The following is a 20,846-nucleotide window of genomic DNA, read 5'->3' on the forward strand; positions in this document are numbered from 1 at the left end:
ACCTTCAGAAACAATAATGGAATTACCACAAGAATTTCTAGAGTGTATGAAAAGATTAATAAAAGAATTAAAGAAAAATATCTTTTAAAATAATCTTTAAAAAACAATGAAACTGATTATTTAGAACAAATATTGGGAAAACTTAATAAATCAGTAGACACTGCAAAATAGAAATGCATATGTAACTAAAATGCACAGAGAAGGCACAGAAAATATCATAACAATTTTTTAAAAGCCCAATACTGGAATAACAATTGATATTTCTACAAAACAAAGTGAGATAAAAGATGAAGCCAATTCTACCAGTTTCTTTGCCTCTTCAAGGAGATGCTGTAAGCCACCTTCTCATTTGGCAGCTACTTCTTTTTGTCTCTAGGTTTCATTTATTGTGAGAATACTGATACTGATGCAGTTCGGATCTTTCAAAAATGTGTCAATTTTCTGGTCACTAGAGAAAGGTCAAATACTTAGTATACTGATAATTAATGTAATGTTTTTTAAAAGTTGAAAAACTGTGTGATTCTTGGTGCTAATAACACCCTTTTCTCTTAGTCTACTCCTGCCACTACTGAAGATGAAAGAGGTCTAATAGTACTGAGGATCATTTTTTTTTGTCTTTGTTTCACAACAAGAAACAAGAAAAAATTGATCATTTCATGGCCAAATTATCAGTGATGAGACTCTCTAGACTTAGCTAGTTCTTCTTTAGATGATTATCTGTGCCTGAAACTAATTTAACCATCAATTACCCTGACATTACTTTAATATTAATCACTTACTGATAGCTGTTATCTGTGGCAGAAGCATAGTCTTCACTGAAAAAGTTCTCTAATATAATTTAACTTGCATAATTTAACCATATTCAGGAAGGCAAACAGCTATTTCCTTAAGAAATTGTTTTTATTGTCAGTAACAGCATTCTCAAAACAACTTTAACTGGGTAGACAACAGAAAATAGTTTATTTAAAATCCACAGTATGATACTAATTCAAACATAAATACATTATATGGGTACACTGAAGATTATATTTTTCCTCAAACTTAGAATGACTTTATCATTCTCTAAATATCTGACAAGTTGGTTTTCCTGTAGCGGGTTAAAAATATTGGGGTTTTACAAAGTTGGCAGAGTCTCTCATGAGGAAGAAAAGAGAAATCACTGTATTTTAGTTGAGAATATTTTAAAGTTTTAATCACTCCTTTGCCACTTTACTATGCAGTGTATCCCAAAAGTCTTGGTACAATTTTATGCTATTGGAGCTGTACGTGTGACTTCAGGAAAGGTCTTAGTCTTAGTTTCTTCATCTGTAACACCATCTGTAAAATGAGGGTGTTGGACCAAATGATCTGTAAAGTATTTCTAGTTCTAAATTGACAATCTTACTATCATAGAGCATCTAAATGCTCTTGGATTTATTCAAGTTACCAAGAGCAAGTGAATAATTTTACAAGTTACCAATAGAATCAGTGGTAAAAATCTATTAGTAATCTTAAAAAAAAAAACTATATGGAGATGTAATGGGACTTGAGAAGGGCCAATATTGTAATAACTGAATTTGCAAATCATAGACTAGTGAACTTGACATATTCCTGACAAAATACTAGAACATATTATTAAAGGCAGAGGGGGCTATATGGTGTAATGGTTAAAGACTTAGCATCAGAACCAGAAAGTCCTGGGTTCATATCCTGTCTTTGATATGTAATGACTGCGGCACAAGTCAAGCACTGAACCTGTCAGTACTCTAGGCCACTCTTTAGTTCTATAAACTGCAGTGAAGGTGCTAACTTAACTGGGAAAGCAAGTTTCCTCTCTTGCAAGTTCCTAATACTAGTGAAATAAAATGTCCAATGTCTATTACTAACAGGGTTAGTAAACACAAAAGCTTATTTACTACTGTTGACTCATTACTAAAAAAAGAAGCAGTGATCACAAAGAACCCAGAATGCTTTCAAGATCAGGTCATTCTACAGGACCTTCTTTCCTATTTCTCAGTTTGTTTTCTTCAGACAGGATTACTAGGCTACAGTGGAATGCTATATAGATTAACTAGATAGCTATAAACCATTAAATACTTCAGTTGCCAATGAAATGAAATTGAAGATTAGCCAACGGGCAATGGAAGGATAAATACTGAGAATGAGAATGTTAAAACACAAATACCGAGTTAAGTAGTATAAGAAGAGTAAAGACTGTCATCAAAGAAATGTATAATCAAAACAGAAGATGGCTGGCAGGTCACAGGGTGAGCATGAGGATTAACTTAAAGATAGACAATATGCTCCAATGGTATTCTCCTGAATATTAAGATAAAGTAAGGGAGATGCTCAGGATGTTGGCTGAAGCCCTTGTGACAAATTTACAGGATATAGGTAAGAATCACACAAGAGTTCCAGGAATAGATGGGATGGAACATGAGTGATATGAGGGATTAAACACATCAGTAAAATCACAGATGCATTTAAATGTTTCATACACCTACATTCATAAAGCATTTGACAAGTTATTTTGTTTATCTTTGTGGACAAGATGGAGAGATAGCTAAAAGAAATTACAATTATATAGATCTAGAACTTCTAAATGACTCTACCTAATGGGTTCTTATGTCTTTGTATCAACTTATAAGGTGGTCATAAGTATACTTCCAAGGGATTTCTCCTTGGTTCTATGATGTTTATTTTTATTAGTGATTTGGATAAAAATATAGATGGCATCCTTATCACATTTACAGATTATATAATCATGGGATGAATAGTTAATAAACACATTGGATGACAAAGTGATCATCTAAAAATATTACAAAAAGCTACAACTTTGGGCCAAATTTGATATGAAGAAATTTAATAGAAATATAAAAGTCAAGTCTTATTCGTGAGTTCAAAAAATCAGCTTTTCATATATGAGATAGAGGAGATATGACTTTTTTTCAATCTCTATGAAAAAGGTCAAAAGATGTCAATGATCTGCACTCGGAGTCAAGTCTGAAACGACAGCCAAAAAAGCCTGCTATCTATCCTCCGAAATACCTTAACAATGATATAGTGACCAAGTCTTCAGCAGTGAGAGTTCCAGCTAAGTTCTACTGTACTGAGACCATTTTGGAAGTATTAAATTCAGTTTTGGGTACCATAATTGAGAGACACACAGAGAGTAACCAAAACTGGATGAACAGAAAAGTGAAAATTCTTGAGATCATGACATAAAAGTTTCAAGGAAATGAAGAGAAACGGTAAGGTGAAAACTTAAAGCATGTGAAGAGCTGTGATGTGAAAAGAAAATTAAACTTATTCTGATTGGGACCAGAGGAAAGAATTGGAGCAATGGGCAGAATTTTTACAGTGGCAAACTTAATATAATGAAAAATTTAATATAAAGAAAATATAAAGAAATATCATATATATAATTTAATATAAAGAAAAATTTCATAAATAACATCTCTCCAAAAATGGAGGTTGGCAGGGTGTAGGTAGTAATGTCTCATTAATTAGAGATTTTAGAGATTTTCAAACAAAACATGATATCATTACATAATTACAAAGGGAACTTTGGTTCATGTTTTCATTCAACTCCATGATTCCTTCCAATTTTTGAGATTATGAACAAAAGGAAAAGAGGCAAGTATGCATTCAGAATCCCAATTTTGGGATTTGAATGACACATTATAATAATCCTGCTTTGATGTTTCAGAATACTTGGTGATTCTTGAGGGAAATAGCTTCACATTTAACCATACTTCAGTTTCCTCACCTGTAAAATGGGGCTAATATTATCAATACCTACCACACAGAGTTGTGAGGAAAGCACTTTACAAAACTATTCATTTGAATCAGTTGTCACAATCATACATAACTAATGCAAATACTAGCATTCACTATAAAGGAAGATGCTACTTTTTTATTTGATGAGATGGTTAAAGAAGCTCTATTCAGCTTTATCAGCAGTTTCCATGCCAGTCAAATAACTGCATGCCATATTCAACATTAAGTGAAAGACAACAATATGATCTAGGAATGGTGTCAGTCTACCAGTACCAAAACAATACATAGACAACTATAATGAAATCAATGTTTTATGGGAAATAATATCCAGGAGGCTACCATATTAAGAGCTGTCATTATTAGACACCACAACTACAGTGCTTAATACTACATTGTTTTTATAAAAAGGTCAAAGTAGTAAAGACAGAACTCATAAGTTTTTTGTTGTTCAGTTGTTATACTAATGTCGAACTCTTCAAGGTTCCATTTGGGGTTTTCTTGGCAAAGATGCTGGAGTAATTAGCCATTTCCTTCTTCAGTTCATTTTGCTGATGTGGGAATTCGAGTAAACAGGGTTAAATGATTTAGATTTGAACTCAGATCTTCTTGATTCCAGGTCCAGTTTTCTATTCACTATACCACCTAGCTGCTGTACTCTTAAGTTAGTTCACTTAAATTAAGCCCAAGGAATATGTTTTCATCATAAACTCCTTTACCATTTACAAATAATGTACACTCAACAAACAGTGGGTTATGATAGGTTACAAAAGTCAAATAAGTGCCTATATAAATCTGAATCTTTTCCTTTACATTTTTTCTTTCAAAGATGGATAAATGCTAAGTATATAGCACCTCAGCAAGATATCAGAAATGAAGTTTGTCATAATGTGTGGAAAATAAAATGAAAGGGCATGCATCAATAAGACTAAAAAACAAATTGTCTACTAATAGATGCTTTTTGTTGAAACTGACATTTTAGAGCAACATTTTAGAAGAAATTATCAGCCTTTACTATGAATAATCTAATTCTATGTAAGCGGTACTGATATATTAAACCCTCTATCTAGTTATATTAATCTTCTCTCTAAATACTAAGGAACATATTTAACCATTATTCGATCTCTTAGGAAATTTAATTCATTACACATTTCTCATTAAACCATTTATCCTAGAAGTTTTCATAAATGTGTGATTTTCGCTTTTCTAAGTATTTTATTTTATATTCAAGCTTTCTTTGAACCCTACTTGTATATTTTCTGAAGTATACTGAACTTTGAGGCATATAGGTAGCAAAGTTGATAGAGCACTAAGCCTGGAGTTCAAATCCAGCCTCAGATATTTACTAACGATGTGACTTTGGGCAAGTAAACTAACCCTGTTTGTCTCTGTTTCCTCTTCCATAAAATAAGCTGGACATGTTAAACCACTCCAATATCTTTTCCAAGGAAGCCCCAATTGGGGTCACAAAGATTCAGACACAACTGAACAACAACACAAAAGTTTGAACTGAATAATTTTTTAGTTCAAGTAAAACACATATATTTAATGTTTGACAATATTCTTTACACACTTGTACCCTTTGGACTTCAAGAATTTTCAAATTTCTGGATCTCACACACTTAACTGCAATGTATTTTTCATGTGCAAAACCTCTGGATCTTCAATATGCCACAGGTCTAAACAGTCAACAAGTGCCATCAATTCTATGGTCAAAAATCTCTTTCCTGCATTCTCATTTCCAGTAAACCTGACTTTCTTGTTGTTCTTCATACATGAAGTTCCATCTCTTGCCTCTGTGCCATTTGATGACCTCATTTGTGCTTCTTCCAAATTCCTAGATTCTTTTAAAACTGACTCAAGTACTTCCTCCTGATCCTCCCAGCTGCTAGTGTCTCTCCCTGAAATAACTTTTAATACATATCCAGAGTCGAACAAGGGTTGAGCTTTATTTCAGGGTTTCGGTTACAAGTGCAGGGTGGGTCTTCCTTAGGAGGAAGAGGGGGAGATTTCCTAAGGAGGCTAGGATCTTAAGGGATTAGAAGTAGAAGTACAAGCGGGGAGAGAGGGGGAGGGGAGAGAGGAAAGAAGAAAAGCGGAGCCTACTGTCCTCTTAGCTCCTCATGTGCTAAGAGAGCTTTCAGGCTTCCTCAATCCTACTTAACCTTCAGCCGCATAGTTTTGCATCTGAATACCGTGCTGCTAGGTAACTAGGTGTGCCCAGATCCGGGACAATCTCGAGGGCGGGGAGATCTCTCCCCCATCACGTTTCTCACGGGAAGAGGCAGAATTACTCGAGATAGCTCGGTTCACCTCGATTCCCTGTCATTTCCTGGGAGGGTCTCGTGAGAGCTCTAAGATTTAGAAGCTCCCACCTTTACCCGCCCGAGACTGTCCACACAGAATTGAGCTTCCAATCCCAACATCTATATATATATATGTATACATACATATCATATGTGTATGTGTTATTTCTCCTCCTTTAATAGGTTTTATTATTTATTTTATTCTGAACTTAAGAAATAAAACAAACATTTTCATAACATAGTAGAATAGGAAAAAGAAATGACTGAACAGAATTTAAACTTAGGGAGGAGGGCAGGGGCATTTTAGTCATTGCATTCCCAATGCCCAGCTCCTAGCACATAGAGGGCACTTAAAAACCCTTGTTGACTAATGTCTATCACATGTATTTTGTTACTCTTATTTATCATCTTGTGTATATATTATGCTGATATGTGTATATGCTATATACACACTGCTTCTCATAGTAATGAGTGTTAAGGAATGATAAATTTATTACTTCAAAAATAAAGCAGTTTGAATCTTATCGGGCAATTTCAAAATTCCCATCAGGTTATTTCCATTGCAAGGTAAAATTGTAATTTAGAAAAAAAGCACCCTATTTTAAAAATTTTTAACAAGAATCAAGTCTAGTAACTATTTTTGTAAGCTGACAATAGAAAATCAACTCCATAGTCAAATAAGCTAGAATTTGGCCTCATGTAATAAAGGTGGGAAAATACATTATGAGTGTACATGAGGGAATATCTTGAAATATACTCTATTCCAATCTGACTACATACAAAGTATTACCTTTAGTTGTGGGGTCACACTTTAGGAAGGTTGCTATTGAGAGCATTTAGAAGGGTTGCAACATTATGACATATGTACATTATTTCAAGGGACTTGGAACCCCTAACATGAAGAACAGAAGGCCTGCGGATGGAGATGGACTACAACTGCCTTCAACAACCTAAAGAGTTTCAATGGATGGAAATTACAAAGAAGCAATTTAGCACTGATGTAAGGAAAAATTTCCAAGAATTAAAGCTGTCCAAAAATGTTGGTGCAGATGGTGGTAGGTCACCCTTCAGTGAAGGTCTTTAACAAAAAATTAGATGGCAATTTGTCAGGCAAAGTGAGGAGGGCATTCTGACTCAGGCATGTATTGGAATAAAGGGTCTCTGAGGTCTCTTTCAATCTTGAGATTGTGTGGAAATACATTATTTTCAAATTATTCTTATTAAACTAATTTAATCTCTAATTAGAACAACGTTTCCTTGCTTACTTAAGGGGAATCTAAAACAGTCCCACTGTTCACTCATTTTTAAATACATCTACTGACTAGGAACATTAAAATAGACAAAGTAACAAGAGTGTTCTAACAAAAAACTTCACAGGTCATATTTTAGAAATATTTAGATAAAAATCTATCACAATTAAAATGGTTAAGAGGCTTCAGAGTTAACATAGTCTATAAGTCTAGTATACATAGACAACTTGTCTGTCATATTGGGAAGTTCTATGAACATAAATGCTATATGACAAAACCAAAAACAAAACAGAACAACTCCCAAGTTTAAAAAAAAAAAGAAAAACAAACTATAACTTTTTGTTAATATAATGCTTTTGTTAACTATTTGTAGTTATGGAATTCAGATTCTCTATTTAAACATAGATGAATATTATAAATTACCTAGGGATACAAATTTCAATATATTATATTTAATTATATTTGAATTTTATATTTAAATATATCATGTGTTTAAATATATTATATACTCTTGATTATTTATAAGCATATTAAGTCAATTGAAACTGATGTGAAATTGACCCACAAACTTGGTCCTGGGGTAACTTTCAACAATTTATAGTTGACTTCCATGTGGCACAGGTAAGGATGATGAGCTATCTCCTTAATTCACCAAGTTAGAAAGACAAGTTTGCACAATAAGATGATGGTTGTATTTCAACTACCTTCATGGTAAAGTTCAAATATCTCTGGGAGTAGATTACATCTGAAGTATTATTAGAATTCATACATTAAAATAAAATTTAAAACTCTGAAAACTTTTTTCCACATTGGTTATTTTGTTACCTTACATCTGGATGAAAGAAAGGCTATGAGAACAACATATATTTGAAGAATTTACAGAGGGTAGGAACAAAGGGAAAATGGATAAGATGGGGTCACTAAAGACAAAAGTATATCTACTATGAAAGATAAAGATAAAAGTACATATAGTACGCAAGATAAAGTTTAAAAAACATTCTTTTCAAAGGATTTACCGCAGTAGCATTTTCCCTTGGTATTTGCACAATTATATTTTGTATCTCTATGTAAAGAAATACCTTAAGAAAACATACAAAAATATACATTATGTTAAATTGTTGGTCATTAAAAGTTATCAATATTTATAGACAAACTGCTTTCCACATATCTTTCTAAGAGGATCAAGTTCTCAATAATCTCTCTTTTGCCCATGCATAGCAAATGAATAATTTGTAAGTGGGAAAGAAAAAGAAGACCCTTTTACCTTCTGACAATTTAATTCCTGACCCAATCTCCCAATAGTGGCATGTAAAGAAATATGAGGTAGAAGGTCTGTGAAGCAATTTCTGAGGCTCCCTTCTCCCGTCTATCCCTTGACTCCACTTCCCATGGCAGAATTCCTTACACAGACCCTCTCCTTCTTCTGTAACTGATTTTGTCACAACAATAAGCAAGCAGCCAAGAGAAGAGGCTAAGGAAGAATTCAGATTATATAGCAAAAACCTGAATAAAAATAGGAGGCACTGAAGAAAGAAAGATAGGGAGGTGTGGCAACCCTTCCAACTTCTATAGAAATCTTCTGAAATAGCCAATAGTTTGCTGTCTTCTGGGCTGAGATATTTTTCTCCAGAGAAGATAGAACAAATTTTCTTATACCTTAGGTTATATGACTATTGTCAACACACTAGCCAAAGAGTAGAGAGTGCAGTAGCAGCAATGTGGCCATCACCGGCATATTTCTTTCCTGTCTCTAGTCTCTGTATTCTCTCCAAAGTAGCATTTCTGCCATAATGCTGCAATGATGAGCTAAAATACAGAACTAGAAAAGAATAAAATCATCTCCATCAATTCCACCCTTCCACGAATGCAGATTAAAAAAAAATACTGATTCCCCAGTTCTTATTACTCTCCTCCCCTGAAATTACCTTTTTATTAATTTTTTACACAGTTTGCCTTTAATTAGCTGTGCACACTGTCCTTCCCTTGTCCATCTTCCCCAAAAACTGTAAGCAAATTGAGGGTAGGAAATTTTTTTTATATTTATATTCCCCACTAAATAACAGTACTCAGCACAAGCAAACATTTAACAAATGCTTCTGGATTGAATCACCTTTATATTTAGGAATATACCAACATCATATTTTAACATGTGACTCTATGACATTTTCTTAAAAAATTAAATTAGTCATATTTTGAAAATACTGTTTTACAATATGAAATTTCTTAATGTAAGAATATATAGTAAAAGTAAAGTAACATTTTGAAATTATATATCGCACACTTTATCCAATCTTTTTTTCAAGTGTATTTGGAGAGGTCGGTTCCCTTGGTCATGCATTAACTTCAATGATTACAGGTGTCTTCAGACAAGTGCATTACTATACAATTAATATATTCAATCAAAAGAATACACAGGAGCTAATTTGACAGTTTAATATCATAAAAAGAATGAAAACTAAGGGCTGAAATAAGACAAGAATGCAAAAATACTAGAGAAGATTTATGGATTAATGGGGAACAATGGGATGGGCAATGTTAGTAGGTCCTCCCTTGTCAGAAGTCATGCTGGCTACATTTCCAAAAGATTTTACATTCACTAAAGAAACTGCATTGTCAGGCCTGAATACAGTATCTTCTGAGGTATGGCTGACTAAAAAGCAGCTCAGACACTCTCCCAGCACAGCTGGGAACCACTGCCTGGGGATCAGGACAAGACTATATTTTCCTCTGAAGTATGACCACCTGAGTAGCGTTAGCTATCACCCCAGCTACACCTGCTTTGAAGCTGAATATACTTAGGACATAGGATGCCGCTCTTATAGTTAATGCCTCAAAAGGAAACAATCTATTATTCTAATAAACTGACTGCAGAGGTCACTAGTACTTGTGAATAAGATTATATCGTATATAAATGTGATTGCAGGGATGTCACTAGACCTCGTCTACTCAAAAATATGTCTTTCAATGGCAATGATGGTAATTTCAGATTGAGATAGTAAAATAGAGAATATTAACATGTTATAACATATTAACACTAATAAAATGGATTAATCTCAACTTATGTAAACTTGGAAAATAAAGGAGAGAAGCCTAGATCATAGCAAACAGTTAAAATTTCCCCAAAGTAATAAAGGAACTAGGAAAAATATTTGGAGCATAGTATGTTTCCTGGATAGGAAAAGCATGTATCATAATAAAACAGAGGGGCACCACAAAGGCAGCAGATACATATGGAGAGACCTCAAAAAGGAAAAAGGGTGTTGGGGGGGGGAGATAATGTGCCTCAAAGAAAAAAAATTCCATTAATTTATAATTTTGCCTAAAACTAATCTTACTAGAAGGCCACCAGTGAGTTCTCTTTAAAATAATCTTGTATTCAAAGATAAGTACAAAAGTACATTTCAATATTTTTGGAGGGATAACTTGCCATTCAGACTATTCACATCACTTACGACCTCTGTTAGTATTAATATTTGAGGGTTTATATTGTACTATTTCTTTCAGAGAATATGATTAAAGTCTTGGCTCTCAAATCGCTACCAATATCTTCATCTAAATACAAAGGAAAATGCAATCTTAAAAGTAGGGACAGTAAACAAACCTTTGTTTTTGTCTTGCTACCACGTGCTCTGATTCTACTAATCCAATTTTAATGATGAATCAAGTACCCACAGCATAGCTTCTAAATTGCCAAGGGGATGTTTCTCTAATGTCTTAGCTCAGGAGTCCACACTTTTAAGTTTACCTATCTGACTACTTCCTCCCAACCTCCTTTATTGGATCTTCATCTAGGTCACTTGCACTAGCTATGGGTGACAGAACTATGGCTCTGTCCTGGGCCCAGTTCTCTTCTCCTTCTATAGTATATCACACTTTAGTGATCACGGCACTGTTGTTGTTCAGTTGTTTCAGTCATGTCTAACTCTTCATGATCCCATTTGGGGTTTTCTAGGTGAAGATATTGGAGTGTTCTGCTATTTCCTTCTCTGGCTCATTTTACAGATGAAGAAACTGAGGTAAATTGGGTTAAGTGACTTGCTCAGGGTCTCACAGCTATTAAGTTTCTGAAGCTGGATTTGAGTCATGAAGATGAGTCTCCTTGACTCCAGGCCCTGTGCTCTATCCACTATGTATATGTGTGTATGTGTATATATCTATGTATATAGATATATATTTTTATTTTTATCTCTCCCTATATATATATACATACATATACATACACACACACACACACACACACACACACACACACACACACACACACTTACATATTGTCTCCCCACTAGACTACGAGCTCCTTGACAGCAGGGAGTATCTTTTCCCATTTTTTTTTGGTATGCATAGTGCTTAGCACAGTGCTTGGCACATAGCAGGCATTTAAATGTTTAATGATTAGCTGATTACAATTGATATCAATTACCCAGAATTATCTGAATTTTTAAAGGAATTTATTAAGGTTTAAGAACAACTGATATAAAATTTCACCCCAAAGTTTGTGACATACTTTCCCATCAGGACTTACATTGTCTAGGGTAAAGTGGACTTAATCTTAGAGAGCATGTGTGGCAAAGGAATAATTCCCCGCTCCTGGAGGTCTTTGGTTGAAATTCTCAAGACAGTGACCCTTAGATAAGGGGTATCTTTTTTGTTAGGCTCATCTTTAAGGCTCAAAACTGCATTTCTTTATCACAATCTCTTCTCAGTTCCTAATAAGGTCACTGTTGCCAGTCATTACCTTCTGGAGATAATTCAAGGGTACTGATGGGAAGTTGAACATCTATCATTTCCTTCAAAGATCATGATCAAGTGCTCTCCTCTCCTCTAAGTGGCTCATTAGAAAGTTATCCAGAACTGTTCCATTCTGGTTTTCTGCTCATTCAGATCTCTTTTGGTTGCAGAATTAACTAGAAACCTACAGACAACTGACAGATCATAATCAAGCTTCCCTAGACAATTTGTGCACTCTCTATGCAACATCATTTCATTTCATTCAATGACTTTTTACACCAAGTCTAAAGTCTTGGACTGAAAGATCAACAGAGATATATTCTTAACTAATAAAAGTACCAGAGCATAGTATCTCATCACTTACTGTAGTGGGTTTGGGTGATTTAAGTGACTAACTTAATTAACCACTATCTTTATATAAGTGGTATGACAGTGGTATCAGAAAAAAACAGCACTACAGACCACATATAAGGAAAAATCAAACATGCAAAGTTAGTATTTTCCAAGGTTGAGGCAATTTTTACTAGTAGTCATAGGCTAGTGTTGGTCAAATTAGGCTCTAAGTCTTCCAATATACTCTCTAGAAGGCCAATTTATCATTTTGAAAGATTTCATAATAATCTTTTAGATTATTAGCATTCTAGTTCTCTCAATAAATTGAATGATTTTAAGGAGTGGTATTTTGTTGCAAGTTTGCTATATTAAGAATTTATTTCCTATTACTATTTATAGGTTTTTAGCTATATTATGTGAGTTTTGTTTTCAATTTCTCCTTGAAAACCACTCACCAGAAATGACTTTGAGAACAGTGACATTGCAGAAGCAATTTCCATCTCTTTTCTTTTTGTGAAACATGTTCAAACAATGAAATTTGATCTCATCCATGTGGATGTTTCCTCCAGCAACGCAGATCATTGACCTCTCTCTTGCCATGCCTTCATGACTCTCATTCATATCCTCTCATAAGTTTGCTACAGGGGTTGCACTTGTCACTCTCATTATTCTTTACATAATGATATCATTTTTCTTTTTATTTCTTTAATGATATCCTTTAGTTCTCATTTGTTACGTGTTGCAGTCTTCTCGGGCACACAATATATTCCTTCATTCCCCAATTTGAGTGATATTCAATTTTAACTCTCTGTAGACTATAATGTTCTAACATTGATAAGATACTGGTATTAAAAAGACAAGTCTTTATTTGAGGAGAAAATTTTGGAATCATTAAAGAAGCTTTACAATTTCCCACAAATGATCTAGCCCATTCTTCTCCTGTTTAATTCTGGACCCAGCTCACTGTCCATTTACACTACTTATCCAAAATAAATATATTGATCAATGAGCTCTACAAGTCCTCCATCTAACTGCATGTCATAGTCTAGGTATCAGACGTTTTTCAGTCACTTCAACCACGATCCTGACAACAGCTATACTAACCTTTCTTAAGAGGTTATGGATTTCAACCAGGAAGTCTTATGACATTCCAAAGACTTAAGCAGTCATCAGAGGTCATCCAAAAAGAGAATCATCTGAAGGACCTCACCATTTATTCAAATTAGACCATCCAGGATCTCCTCCTGGACAATAGTGAACAACCATGGTAAGTACACATTTCTTTACTCTATGCTTTGCTTTGATTTTAATTACCAGAGGCTCTTGAAACAAGGTTACTTTGTTTTTACATCTTTCCAAAAAACTGCATAATTTTGATGAATGCATAGAAGACACCTTGTTGGTGGAGAGTCTTCAAAGGTTTCATTTTGCTGTACAGAATCAAAAGGTTTTACTACAAGCAACAAACAATAAAATCAGTGGGATATTGTATTTTTTACATCTTTTCAGTCAATTGTGTGATACTGAACGTGTTATCAAATGTGAATTATTGTTTATGAAAGCCTATTCATTCCCTACAAATACTCTCATGGAAAATACCCTCAAAGAGTATGTATATTATTCTCATAAAAGTTTCACACAGATAAGAAAATAGCACTGGGGCTTATTCTTTCCCCAAGCAACTTTTTGGTGAGGGAGAGCATCAGACAGATTTAAGATATCCTAATATATGAAATATTAAACCAAAAAAAAGATTGTTATCTAGCCTGTTTATTATAATTATAGTGTGCTAGCAGTGGTGTCAAATGGCCTGCATATTGACTTAGGAAACTGCACATTAACATCATCTGTGTTTTTATTGTATTTTATTTATTTGGTTAAACATTTCCTAATAATATTTTAATCTGGCTCTAGAGACACTGTGGAGTTTTCAGATAATTTATGGTCCTCAGGCTGAGGCTGAAGACTAGATCAAAGAAGTTAAGGGCTAAATCAGAAGGCAGAGCTTAAACAAACTTTGATACAATTGTTCTTTGCATGTAATGACTACGCAGAGAAGTCTTTCTCAAAATCATAGCCAACCTGAAGTGCAGGCAGTTATCTTTATGAGGACGGGCCCAATATGAATAAAGGGATAAAGCAGATTCATTAGCTCTTTAAGTTATTTTAATATTCAAAAATTCCAAAGTTAGATCTGGAAACAGATGAAATAGAGAAAACTTTGTCACATTCATCACTGATCTGGAACTCCTCCCCCACAAATGAAGGATCATTGCAAATACACTTCAGTGATGGGACTTTTCCTATATAAATTGGTAAAGCTAAGCATTCATCTTTTGAAAAGTTATATTATTATCCCAATCTGGATACAGACCTGAAGGTCTGCATTATCTCTCTGGTCTCTAGCTTACTGGAGACAAATATTCTCTAATAAATTTAATCTTGACGCAAGTCTTATGTGAGGAATTTCTCCTTTTCACATTCACAATGTACACACTAATTTCATTTCTAATCACTCATTTGTGAAAATCTTTGCTATCAAATGTAGGAACTGCAATATACAGGAGAAACTGACTGTCTCCTATTTCAAAACCTCTAGACCTCAAAGAAAGAGACTTCATTCAAATTGCTGTAGTGAGTACCTCTAATTCAAGGAAGGAAAGAAGCTTAGTCATGATAAAGCTCAGCCCACACAATACAAGGTATTATAGATAACACACACACACACACACACACACACACACACACACACACACACGACCTTAGGTATTACATTTGTATAACACATCACCAGAAAAAGTTGGCTTCAGGGAAAACCCAAGGTGACAAGTAGATAGAGCATTGGGCTTGCAATCTGTAAGACTCATCTTCCTGAGTTCAAATCCAGCAGCAAATACTAGCTGTGTGACCCTGAGCAAGTCACTTAACCCTGTTTGCCTCAGTTTCCTCACCTATAAAATGATCTGGAGAAGGAAACAGAAACTACATCAGTATCTTTGCCAAGAAAACTCCAAAACTGAACAGACTAATTAAAAGAACTCTGCAGTTACCAGACACAACATAGTAGACTCCACATTTCCTGTTCAGTTCTGAGTCAGCCCTCCTCAGTGTTCCAGCAACTATATTTGGGGATCATATTAATGGCAATGAAGAAATATATGTTAGGTGTGAGCAGGCTGCAATCACATCACAAACAGAGAGCTGGGCAAGGGTGGTTGGCTGGTTGTTGTCCTCTGTTCTTGAAGAGGCCCAAAATGATCTCACTATGTTGGAGTCATGGTAAAGTGTGCCCAACCATGGAATGGACCAATATGAGTTCAGAAGGCTCTACCACAGGTCAGGCACAAACAGTTCATATGGACATTTGGAGTGGAGATGTCTCTAAATTTGAACACCACATTTCTTTGGAGCTACTGCTATTCTGTCCTCAACTGAGCACAGCGTCTTCTTTGATGTAAGCATATCATGCTTAGCTGTCCTTTGCCAGTGCCTTCCATGTCAGGCAATCAATTCCAAAGGTCTTTACAGAGATCTTGAGAGTGTCTTTTTATTGTTTCTCCTGACACCTGCTTGACTTGTATGAGTTCTCCATAAAACAGTTTCTTTTAGGCAAGCATACATTGGGCATTCGAACAACATGGTCAACCCACTGGAATTGTGCTCTACGTAGCAGAATTTTAATGCTTGGCAGTTTAGCTAGAGAAAGGACCTCAGTATCCAGTACCTTTTCTTGCCAGGCAATCTTAAGAATTCTCCTAAAACAAGTCAAATGGAAGTGATTAAGTAGATATACTGTCCAGGTTTCACAGGCATACAGAAATGAGGTCAGTATGATGGCTCTGTAGAACTTCATTGTGGTAGACTTCTCTCTTCTCTCTAATCTCTTCTAATGTCTCTTCTCTCCCACATTTTACTTTGGAGCCTCCCAAACACTGAACTAGCTCTGGCAACGCATGCATCAACCTCATCATCTATGTCTACATCCCTGGAAAGGATACTGCCAAGGTCAATAAACTTTTCCACAGTATTCAAAATTTCTCCATTTGCTATAACCTATGGTTCTACATACGGATGGTGTTTTCCTAGTGTTAATTACTAAGCCAAAATTAGCATAAGTGGCAGAGAATTGATCCATACTTTGTTGCATCTCAGTTTTAGAGGTTGCACTGAAAGCACAATCATGTGTGAACAAAAAAATCATGCACCAAGTCTCCCTCCACTTTAGTATCAGCTTGCAATCTTTTCAAATTAGTTTACATTAGTGTTATAGCTGACTTGGATGCTTTTTTGCATCCTTGATGCCTTTTTGGTGACTTTTTCATCCTTGTCAAAGGCATCTGACAACATTGCTAGAAAACATCATGCTAAAAAGCATGGGAGCAAGCACAAAGCATTGCTTCACTCCATTAATGATTGGGAAAGCATGAAAGCATCGTCCATAATTCAGAACCTGGGCAAGCATGCTGTCATGAAACTGACCTATAATAATGATGAACTTCTCCTGGCAACCAAACTTTGACACAGTTTTCCAAAAATCCTCACAGTTGAGAGTATCAAAGGCCCTGGTCAGACTGTCTGTAGACCTCTGTTCTGCTCCCGGCATTTCTCCTGGAGTTGTTGGACAGCAACCACCATACTGACCATTACTTGGCCCTTTCTGAGGGCATACTGATTATTAGATAGACAACCATCTTCCAGGTGAAGGATCAGTCTATTAAGGAGGACTCTGTCAAGAGTGACTTGCCAGTAGTGATTAAGAGAGATTGTCATAGGACAATATTTCCTTTACCTTTACCTTTATAGAGATGGACAGTGGAGACATCCTTGAAATCCTGGGGGATAACCTCTTCTTGCCATATAACCTGGAAAATTTCAGTCAGTTTTTTTTATGAGCAATGGACCCCCTGCCTTGTAAATCTCAGCTGTAAGAGAATCAACACCAGGTACTTTGTCACATGAGGGAAGGGTAATGGTATTCAAAACCTCTTCTTCAGTCGGAAATTTGACTAGAGAGGGATTGACATCAACCTCAGGTATATGGTCAATGGCTTCAACATTGTTTGATGATGGTCTGCTGAGAACACTATGGAAGTGTTCAGCCCATCTCTCCAGGATCATGCCCTTACCACTAACCAATGTGGCATCGTCAATAATGAGTAGTTGAGAAGCACCATAGATTTTTGACCCATAAATAGCCTTTAGGACATCATAAAAGTGCTTTGATTTGTTAGTATCAGCGTAAAACTTAATTTCACATGCCTTCTTACTGAGCCAAGAAAACTGCATCTCTCTAAGTGCCACGTGCATTTTACTTTTGATACAGTTAAACTCTGTTTTCCTAGAGAAAGACAAACTATCTTGCTAGTAAATCCTGTGGAGTCCTTGTTTTTCACTTAGCAGCTTCTGAATTTCCCCATAACCTTCATCAAACCAATAGATGTTTGCAAGTGTTCTGGCCCAGATGAGTGAATGCAGTGCTATATACCAAATCTCCAAAATCTACCTACTCCTTTTCTAGTCCACTGTTGCCAACTGTGTACTGTCTCACCTTTCCCTCCAAGTTAGTGAGGAACTATTCCCTGTTAGAGAAGCATTTTCATGTGCTGACATTAAATCTTATCCTTGTCTTGCCATGAGGCCATGCCTTTGTTGAATTTGAATATTTAACTTGGAAAGAATAAGTCTGATCCGTACAGCAGTCTATGCCACAAAATGTCACAGAAAGAAATAGAAGCGTCTTTGCCACTCTCACATCCTGTCTGTCTCTTCTCCTTATAATGAAACAATCTATCAAATGTCAATATTTGCTGCAAGGGTGCATCCACAAAGTTTTATTGCTGTTAGGTAAATGGAAGACAGTATTGGTAACAAGGTCATTATATGCAAGTCTTCAGTAGTAAGCGACAATTGCTGTTGCTGTTTCTGACACCATTCCTGCCAAGGACTGGTATTTTGTGCCTACTCTGGCATTAAAATCACCCAGAATTATAAGACTGGCACTTGGATGATGAGGATTGTCCAGGTCTATTTATCTTTTTAAATTTCTACCTGCTTTCCACTGATAATTTGAGAGTAGACATTTGATAAATATTTGTTGCTTAAATTGAAAACTACAACAATAAAACAATCTCAAGACTGATCTTAGGTATTTTTTTCATTTGAATGGGTTTTTTTTACCAGAGTTTTTATTTGAAAATTATAAAGAATGGAGTCGCGATAATTTCTGGCATTCTAAATTTAAGTTTATTTTATTTAATTTTAATGTTAAATACAATCCGTGTTTCAGTAAAAACAATACAGATTCTGTATTTGCCGCTCCAGTCAAATATCCAGTAGTACAAATTAGCTTCGGGTTACACAGACTGAACAAAAGAGGTTGAGTGATGAAAGGAGGGCAGAGAGAGTAGGGAAGAAGGGGAAGAGGGAAGGAGAAAAACCAAAGAACTGTACACACATGCAGGGTTTTCAGTGCCACCTTCAATGCTAACCTGCTGTTGAGGGAAGGTCAAAGTAGGCAAGAATGAGCAGCCACACATTGTTGGGCTGTTAGCAGCACCATTTCAGCACAGTTTGGAAACACTTTTTACAGCAAAACCACTACAATAAACATTCCAACGCAACCTGTAACTTCAAACTAAAACCCAATTAATTTTAAAGAAAAAATACCACCACATGCACCCTACAGTGAGATAAACCTCTCTCCTGGACCCTCGTTTCACCTAGAAATCTAATGGCATTCCAATGTAATATCCATTTCTAATGATTATCTTGCCACATATGGCACAGAGATAATACAGTAATGCTGAAAAAGCTTCTATGCAGTCCTGTTAGCGACTTAGAGAACCTAAAAGCTGGGACCAACAAAATCTACAGAAATTCACTCTTTCCTTTAAGAACTTTGAAAACTGTTTTTTTAAAAAAAAAATCAACAAAGTTGGAACGCAAATTCTGAGACCAAATGTAAGTCAGACTTGGTGGTTCTCAGTGATAATGGGGAATTTTGGGGGGGAGGGATGGGGAGGAGTGGGGTGGTCAGAGATGGATTCTCTTGTTGGCTTTGATGTCTCTCAATGGTTTTCATTTTCCACATCCTGCAGCACTTCCTTATTGTGTTCCACCAATCACCCCGCATATCTGAAGTCCATAGTGTCAGATTATCATTTAACTTCTGCATAAGCGTCCAGTCCTTACAGCTTTCTTCACTCAGCTTATCCAGTTGCAATTAGATCATCAAAAGTTTCTTTTGCCAACTTGCAGGCACGGTCAGGGGAATTAAGAATTTCGTAGTAGAATACGGAAAAGTCTCATTGAGAGCAAGACCTAAGCGCGTGGGGTGTGCTGGTGGAAGTTCTGACATTGTGTTTTCACTAGCAGCTTTACAAGCCACCAGGCTTGTCATTTCCTGTGGCAAATTCACTGGTAGTCAGTCCCCTTTCATTTTATAACAGAAAACCTTGGACTTGCCAGTGTTTGCTGCTGGAATGACGTGTTTGCCCAGTACATCCAGAGTGTCACAACAGATTAATTTTAGTTCAATCTCAACCATTTGCCGATATTTCCAAATCATTTTTAGTTTGTCTTCTCCTCCCGTTTTCTTCTTTTCTGTTCAATGCAGCTGATTATCCCCCAGAACACTCTTCTGGCTCCAATCACGTTCTTATACGCAACTGACAGTAGGTTTCTTTCTTCAGCTGTCAATTTCACATCCATCCCTGCTACTTTCTTCATCGATTTCACCATTTCGTCGTATCGCTTGGCCGGTACGGCCAGTTTCACCTAGTACACCAGATCCTCCCGATAGCAGCCGCAGCTCCAGCAGGGTCTGTGCGACCGATGGCAGCTCCGACTCTCTTGTCAGTCTCGCTAGGCGTCGGGCCAGCAAAGATCCATTTGAATCTTTGATTCAATAATTTATTTTATAACATTCTCAAGAACATAAAATTATATAAATGAAAAGTTTTAAGTAGACCATTTGAAAGGAGGTTAAGAATTCACTAAAATACCTTAGTAATTCAAAGGCTTTAATGGAGTAGTATATACAACAGGATTTCATAACTAATAACATTTATGGAAAAATAAAAAAAGAGAATATTGGACAAAGTTCCCCAATAACTTACTCAACAAATATTTACTGAATTCCTACTAAGTGCTTAAAATTCCTCTTAGAACAGTATTTTCTATTTTTATAGCATTTTCCTTTCCCAAAGCACTTTTGTGGTTTGATATAGTGACCTTGTGACATACCTAAGGACTGCATTATGGTATTAATTTTAGAGATTAAAAAAGAAATAAAGGGAGATTTAGCTCTAAAATCACACAGCTGAAGAGTGACAAATCAAGGACTAGAATACAGTCTCTTGATTCTTATTTACATGAAAGTACATCTTGTGAAGGGGTGAGGAGTTAGACAAATGTTGTAAATGTCCTAAATTTTAAAATCTTATATGCAGCTAGCATATTAAAGTTTATTTTT

The 20,846-nt window shown here is 35.6% G+C and overlaps 1 protein-coding gene and 1 pseudogene across 1 annotated transcript in view; both read right to left on the bottom strand.

Moving 5' to 3' along the window:
• Positions 1-20,846, bottom strand: part of PRKN (parkin RBR E3 ubiquitin protein ligase) — a 1,884,374-nt gene that overhangs the window by 1,759,142 nt on the left and 104,386 nt on the right. The gene's annotated exons all lie outside the window — the stretch shown is intronic.
• Positions 1-20,846, bottom strand: part of LOC140530428 (14-3-3 protein epsilon pseudogene) — a 127,825-nt pseudogene that overhangs the window by 17,095 nt on the left and 89,884 nt on the right.

Source organism: Notamacropus eugenii, chromosome 2, assembly GCF_028372415.1.
Source record: "Notamacropus eugenii isolate mMacEug1 chromosome 2, mMacEug1.pri_v2, whole genome shotgun sequence".
Taxonomy (NCBI): Eukaryota; Metazoa; Chordata; class Mammalia; order Diprotodontia; family Macropodidae; genus Notamacropus; species Notamacropus eugenii.